Here is a 7,052-nt window from a genome sequence, read left to right as displayed (position 1 = left end):
TCCCCATCTCTGTCCACTCAGCGCAGAAGAGGGAGAAGAAGTTACAGTCTTTTCCGCAAGTAGCAAACTAGAGTTGCCAGCTCTGCTGAGGACTGGCCTGGAGACAATTGCCAAGTATCTGCAACACTCTCCGGGTCAGGACTAAAATCCCGGAGAATGTCATCGCTTGATAATCTGAAAAATGCGGGGGGTGGGGGAGACGCTGCGGACAACAACCAAGAAGCGCTTCAATCAAAAGTGGCAACCCTAGAAAGATATCCTAGTCCGTTTTGGGTGGCCAAAATAGGGTGATGCTTCTATTGGAAACACCAGAACGGCACAACACAGCAAGCTTTCGAGTCCTCCAGAATTCTCCATGGGGCTAGCTGATAAGCAAAAGATCGTGTGGGTAAAGTCTAAGAACACCCCTTTAGCAAAGGAGCCGAGGCGGATAAGAATTCTCCTTTGGCCGCGCACTGACGCTAGCTGCTTGTTCGCGCTTTGCTGGAAACCCGTGCTTCGGCGGCCTGGCACAGCTGTTTCCTTTCGGCACCGCTGCTGCTGCCGCCTTCTCGAGGCGATTAGTTGTGGGCGGCTTCTTTTCCCGGTAGGCGGTGTCACACAGGAACAAAAAGAGGAGGAGGAGCTGGCATGCAGATAAGGAGAGGCAAGGCATTGTGGGGGAGCGGGGCGCAACGGCTTTGTGGGGTGAAACACCCCGCCCCTCGACCCCGCGGTGTTTACAGTTCGTACTGCTGTCCTACTGCTGACCCCAGTCGTAGGCAGGGGAGAGAGGTTGACACATACCCGCCATGTCCTGAAGTGTAGCGTGCGGGAGTGGGCTATGGCATGGAGAGGGCAGCAAAGCATACTTACCTGGCAGGGGAGACACCTTGATCACGAAGGAGGTTTTCCCAGGGTGAGGCTCATCCATTGCACTGCGGGTGTGCTGACCCCTGCGATTTCCCCAAATGCGGGAAACTCGACTGCATAATTTGTGGTAGTGGGGGACTGCGTTCGCGCTTTCCCCTGGCATTGTTTGTTTAAAAGTAGATTTGGCATTTACTCTTCTTTCAGTTTTTCGGGTGCTCGTTTTTGTTTTGCCTATTTTTGCCGAACGCATCTCTTGTGTTTTCTGAGGTGTTGCCTTTCCTGCTATGTTAGGCTTTTTTAGAGGTGCTAGAGGTTCTCTATAAACTCGTTACAACTACCCTACGGGACTGGCGTTCCACAAGCAATATGGTTTGCCATGGATTTCTACGGTTTCAAGAGGGAAACCCACGTGGTTTGCTGTATACTTTCTTAGGTCTTGTTTTGATACTGTTATAATCTATACTAATATGAAATCCTCCTAACCCATACTAATATGAAATATACCTATAAACCTCTAAAAGCTGCTAACGCAGTAGAAAAACACTTCATAGAACACGAGAGATGCGTTCGGCAAAAATAGGCAAAACAAAAACGAGCACCCGAAAAACTAAAAGAGTAAATGCCAAACCTATTTTTAAACAAGCAATGCCAGGGGAAAGCGCGAACGCAGTCCCCCACTACCACAAATTATGCAGTCGAGTTTCCCGCATTTGGGGAAATCGCAGGGGTCAGCACACCCGCAGTGCAATGGATGAGCCTCGCCCTGGGAAAACCTCCTTCGTGATCAAAGTGTCTCCCCTGCCAGGTAAGTATGTTTTGCTGCCCTCGCCACGCCATACCCCACTCCCGCACGCTACACTTCAGGACATGGCGGGTACGTGTCAACCTCTTTCCCCTGCCTACGACTGGGGTCAGCAGTAGGACAGCAGTACGAACGGTAAACATCGAGCGGTCGAGGGGCGGGGTGTTTCACCCCACAAAGCCGTTGCGCCCCGCTCCCCCACAATGCCCCGCTTCTCCTCATCTGCATGTGGACAAAAGACCCGCCCCCCTTCCTCCTTTGTCTCTGCATGGCACCTGTAGTTTGAAATATCTTGGCTTGTGAAATTTCTTTTCCCTGCATGACTCTCATATACTAGAAAGCTCCCCCCCCCTTATTTGTGAGATTTTCTCTTTCCGGTACTGTTTTCTCATAGACATCTTTGTGATCTTCTCTAGTGTGTGAGATTTTCTTACTTTTTGGTTTTTGGTTTGTTTTTTTACTAGATGGACCGGACAGTGTCTTTTTTTTCATTACTGTGGTCACTGTTTTCTCATGAACATTATCATGGGTGCTGCTTTGTCACGGAAAAGGACAGAAGTTTTCCACACCCTGTAAGATGGACAAGAACATGATATATCACCACAAGGCTACTTGAAAGTCATGTTTCATGTTGAAACCCCTGAAACAGAGTACTGAGAAATTATAGGCCACCTATTGCATAAAATGTTGTTGAAAGGAGAATATATTTGTGGAATTTCCTGACCCACTATGGTTTTATCATGGACTAGAAAGATATTTTTTCTTATGAGCCTTTTCCCTCTGTGCTTTGTGATTTTTTTCTTATCTGTGATATTTTATTATTAACCATGTTAACATTTTCTCACAAGTCCTGTTTTCTCATGGAAAAATACATGATTTTTCAGAACCCTGTTTTCTCTCCCAGTACCATGTTAGATTTTAGCATAATAATTTCAACAATATTTTTTCATGGGTCCTTTTTAGATTTCTGTACCAAATTAACCCTCACCTGGAGTCCTTATTTTTTACAAACAAGAAGGCCTTCCTTCTCCTGATAGTAATTCCATTGGATCCCCTCGTCCAACTTTTTAAGGCCACAGAACCCACAAAAATTTAACATTTCACTCCAGGTGAGTGCAGCAGTAGGGTTACCCACTGTCCCGCACTGTGTGGGATGTCCCAACTTCCTGTGGGGAAATGCAGTTTCTCTCACTTTATTTAATTTGTTCGTTTATTTATTTATTGACTTTATTTTTAAAAAAACTTTTAGAACTGCCACTGCATGGCAGTGGTGGCAGAGCAGGGACAGCAGTGAGAGTCCCCCCCTCAAACTATGTGCAGCCAGAGGCTTGGGGTGCACACACTGGCGACAGGCGTGCTGGAGACAGGGAGTTGAGACTCGGAGAGAAGGTGGTGAAAGAGCACCTCCTTCGGGCCCGACTGCCTCCCAAATGAGGCAGCTCCAGCCGATTTCAGGCCTCTGGATGTGCACCGACCTCACTACTGTGCAGTGGGCAAGTGAAAGACTGGTTGGACACCAACTTTTGTCATTTCTGCTTTGTTCTGCAGGCTAAAATCCCTGCTTCTGCAAGGTCCAATGCTTTCAGATGCTTTATTTGTTCCAAATACTAGGTCTTTTGACAACATGGGAATGAGATAGAAACCACCACACCATAAAAAGCCCATTCATTTTGGGGTAGTGTTCTAGCATGTGTCATATTTTCAATAATAACATTAATATCATCACTAGTGAGGAGTTATACTTGTGGATATATCATGTGCCAGAGTGCAGGTGGATGAGGGTTAAGATTTTATCATGGGTGCTTCTTGATCATGGGAAAGATCATAAATCTTTGTCATCCCCAGGGTTATTTTAAGGTGCAGTAGGACACAGATGTGTGCATTGCACACTGGGTATATTTGTAGCCAGTAATCGATGGCTTTGAACTCTTTTAATTCCAACAATAACCACTTCATCTGTGAATGATGTTATTATTATTATTTATTTGATTTCTATACCACCCTTCCAAAAAATGGCTCAGGGCAGTTTACACAGAGAAATAATAAATAAATAAGATGGCTCCCTGTCCCCAAAGGGCTCACAATCTAAAATAAACATAAGATAGACACCAGCAACAGTCACTGGAGGTCCTGTGCTGGGGGTGGATAGGGCCAGTTACGCTCCCCCTGCTAAATAAAGAGCATCACCACGTTAAAAGGTGCCTCTTTGCCAGGTTAGCAGGGTTATGTCATTTGGTTGGTGGTGCATGAGGTATATATCCCTTGTCAGGTTTGTCTGTAGCTGGGAATATATGGCTTTTATAAGGAACAGAGTTGTAGAAATGAATGAGAAAAAGGAAAATAAAATTAAAAAACAGAATGGACAAAATTAAGATCATTTCCTTTGAGGTTTAGATCAACAACTGCTTGAATAATTAAAAACAAACATTCAAACTCATTGGAAGATGAACAGCCAGGGGTGGAGCTACCATTGAGTGACAGGGTTCAAAGAACCTGGGCCGCCAATGGGAAGGGCACCCCGTTCACATGACGTCACCTGCATGTGGCCCGATCTCTGGAGAGCCCGCCCCAACCCTCCCGAATGCATTCCCAGCCAGCATTTGGGAATGCTTCAGCAAGAATGGCAAGTTTATAAAAATTGGCAAGTTAATAAAATGAAGTGAGAGCAATGCACAACAGAAGGTCCCAGGTCAGTCTGTGTAGGCAACAGGGGCGTAACTATAATAAGGCAAGGGGAGACAGTTGTCTGGGGACCCACTGCCTTGGGGGGGTGGGCCCAGAGGCAAGTCACATGACTGACTCCCCCAGCCGCGCACACTCCCAGGCTTCCGTCGGTTGTATTCATCCTCCAAAATTGATGTGAGTGTTAAGACCTGGAGCTACCAGAACAGTATGTCTTTCTCTAGTACCATTAAAGGACTTGCATCATCCACAATTTACAAAACATTTTAAAAAATAATTTAGGAGAATGTTCTGTTGTGGCACATCGGATATATAAAACCACAGGGCTCTGTGGGCTCTAGGAGTTGAAATCGACTTGACAGCACACTTCACTTCATATCTTCAGGATAAGGGCACTGGCTACATTTGGAGAGACTGAGCGTGCTCTATTCTTGTCAGTTCTCTCGGTATTTCAGAGCAGTTCACACTTCCCATAATAAACAACACTATTATATTCCTTCCCTCAATGCATTTCTGAGTCCTTTGGGTTCAAAATAACCCAAGCAATACAATCAAAACTGCCCCGCCCCTCCACCCATTTTGAAGAAAGAAAAACCCACAGCTGTGGGCAGGAAATAGGAAGCGGATTCATTTAATGATACTGAGCATGCTCCACTGCATTTTAGCATGTTCAGTATCACAAAACAAGAAAGGAAATTTCACCATCTAAGGCCATTTCACGCTACATGCCACCTGTTGTAAAGAGAAGCTACAAAAAACAGCGGCTAGAGAGAAGGCGGGGTTTCCCTCAAAGTGCATGGGTAATGAACGAGAAGTGTTGAGATGCACATACTGTCTGCTTGGGCTCAGAGGCTCTCTTGCTTTTCAGACGGAGTTGTGCTGCTGTGACACAGAAAATAAGTCCCCATGTCTCAGAAAGAAAGGCCCAGGTTATAAAAGATGGGAGGTCAAACCTAGGGAGAGTCGGGGGTGGGGGGAATGGAGTCTGATTTCCTTTGAACCATCGGACTTTATATCCTTTGCACCATATCGCACTTATATATCCTAGAGTGAAGTCCTAGTGCTAAATCTAAGTAAGCGAGTTAAAGAAATGAGAGTAGGTGGTCAGTTAGCCACATGTGACTGGATAATTTCTTTTGCAGCTTCGTGGATGTATTTGGCTTCCTTTAGTTATATTCACTGAGCAGGATTCTGGCAGTATTTGTACCGCTCTTCAGAATAAATGTAATGCCATGAGTGGGACTTTTCACATGTGTAGTAGCAAGTTTCAGAAAGAACCGGATCCAGCTGGCAGTTGTGACAGGGAGAGGCAAGCTTGTTCTAGGATCCCTTTGCAATTAAAATAGGCCTTTTTGCAATACAAAAGAGGGCCCTATGATTTTCTTATTTTTCAGACTTACAGAACTCTCCATTTTTACAATTGCATAGGATGTGTGAAAACGACAAAATAGGGGACTGATTATTCTCCACTGCCGTGGGCAGTCTTTCTGAATGATCATGTTCAGAGGGTCTGTGCCACTGAACACCAGTTTCTTGGAGTAGTTCAAGAGCAACTCCCCCCATTAACTTTGTTTAGGACTAGGTGCTCAAAGCATTTACGAGTCTAGGTGAGATACATTATCAACAATAACTCTATAGATGTAGAGCGGTGTTGGCTTCATTGGAAATGAAGGCTCATATAAGAGATATAAAAATTACAAGTATTAAGAAGGCCAAGTATCCAAAAGCATTTGTTGGGGAACAGGGGCATATCTAGGGTAGGGCAGGCAGGGCACATGCCCCGGGCACCACTTGAAGGGGGGTGCCATTTAAATGGCCACCACACATGCTCAAATGGCCTCTGCAAGGCTCTAGTATCTGGGGAAAGTCAAATTCTCCATTTATTTTAAAAACTTATGTAATAGTGATGCTACAATGCGTAGTAGAGAATTAGACAGGCACTTCTGTTTAGTTTTCCAAGTACACCTCCATATAGCATTTGGGTATTTCATGAGCGCCAGCATTCTGAAATTTGTAGTTTCCCAGCATTTTTTGGTCTGGCTATGTCCACTGCTAAATAGTTTTTGAAATATTAAAAGATTAACAAGCTTAACTTGTATTTTTGAGCTGATATTATGGTAAAGTTATCTGAAAGATGGGTGTCAGATGTTTGGACAGGGGGCACAATTTCAGTGCTTGCCCTAGGGGCTATTTTCCCTAGATACGCCTCTGTTGGGGAAACAAAAGACTGATAAAGAAGAAACCAGTGGTCAAGATGGCAGAACTGTTCATAATATTTTGTCTGTGCCGAAGGAACAGGGTAGCCATTTTGTCCTAATAAATTCCCCACAGAAAAGGAAACAGATACTACTGATGTATGGAAAATGGCAGAAAGTTCTATTCTTCATTTGGCCGTGTCTGCTTGTACATTCCTCCAGACATAGCTAACCCATTGGGGAACACAGAGTGCAGCATATCCCACTCTCAGTTTCTACTTGGCCACGTTATCCACATAATTGGAGATTAGGCAGAACACATTCCTCCTAGAAGAGCCTAAGATCATCCTAAAAATGATTTTTATATGTAATTATCTAAGGGACTATCCCTGACTAGAACTTGAGGACAAGAAAGGTTCCAGCTGGCCACAAGCTTTATCCACTGCTTTGATGATGGAGAGGCCTATAACTGAAATGGAAAATGCTTTATTATATTAATAACTAAGTTCAAGCCCAGAAAC

General features: G+C 44.7%; 2 non-coding genes across 2 annotated transcripts; one reads left to right on the top strand and one right to left on the bottom strand.

Moving 5' to 3' along the window:
* The first annotated feature begins 847 nt into the window (after positions 1-847).
* On the top strand, positions 848-1,011 carry LOC128341401 (U1 spliceosomal RNA). Its single transcript, XR_008314404.1, has one exon. It is a non-coding gene; the product is annotated as a U1 spliceosomal RNA (small nuclear RNA).
* A 490-nt stretch (positions 1,012-1,501) lies between these two features.
* LOC128341407 (U1 spliceosomal RNA) lies at positions 1,502-1,665 on the bottom strand. Its single transcript, XR_008314410.1, has one exon. It is a non-coding gene; the product is annotated as a U1 spliceosomal RNA (small nuclear RNA).
* Between the last annotated feature and the right edge of the window lie 5,387 nt (positions 1,666-7,052).

This window comes from Hemicordylus capensis, chromosome 1, assembly GCF_027244095.1.
Source record: "Hemicordylus capensis ecotype Gifberg chromosome 1, rHemCap1.1.pri, whole genome shotgun sequence".
Lineage (NCBI taxonomy): Eukaryota > Metazoa > Chordata > Lepidosauria > Squamata > Cordylidae > Hemicordylus > Hemicordylus capensis.
The sequence above is the reverse complement of the archived record's forward strand: the minus strand, read 5'-3'. Positions and strand labels throughout refer to the sequence as shown.